We start from the raw sequence: 604 nt of genomic DNA on the forward strand, positions 1-604 counted from the left end.
CTTGATCAGATTAGGTTTAGATTCCCTATAGTATGGAAACAGGCCCTTCAGCCCAACAACTCCACACACACCCGCGGAAGAGTAACACACCCAGACTCATTCCCCTAACACTATGGGCAATTTAGCATGGCCAATTCACCTAATCTGCGCATTTTTGGATTGTGGGAGGAAACCGGAGCAACCGGAGGAAACACACGCAGACACGGGGAGAACGTGCAAACTCCACACAGACAGTCACCCAAGGCTGGAATCGAACCCGTTCCCATACTGCTGTGAGGCAGATTGTGTGATTGATAGCCAAGGGTGACCTACCGGCAGATTGTAGGGTGGGCTAACCTTGTGTCATTATTAATGAAAGGCTGCAAGGAAAAGCAGACCAGTGACCTGACGTCAGTGCTGGGTAAGTTCTTCGAGTGCATTCTGAGAGATATATCAACATGCAATTGCAAAGGCAAGGACGAATTACAGATATTCAGCATTATTTTGTGCTTGGGTATCGTGTGTCACAAGATTGATTCTTTTTTTAAGGGGACCTGAGCAAAGTTGTTGGTTCCTCTTTGGAGGGTCACTGTGGACTGGTTGGACCAAAGGGCCTGCTTCCAAA

The sequence above is a fragment of the Chiloscyllium punctatum genome, chromosome 47 (assembly GCF_047496795.1).
Source record: "Chiloscyllium punctatum isolate Juve2018m chromosome 47, sChiPun1.3, whole genome shotgun sequence".
Lineage (NCBI taxonomy): Eukaryota > Metazoa > Chordata > Chondrichthyes > Orectolobiformes > Hemiscylliidae > Chiloscyllium > Chiloscyllium punctatum.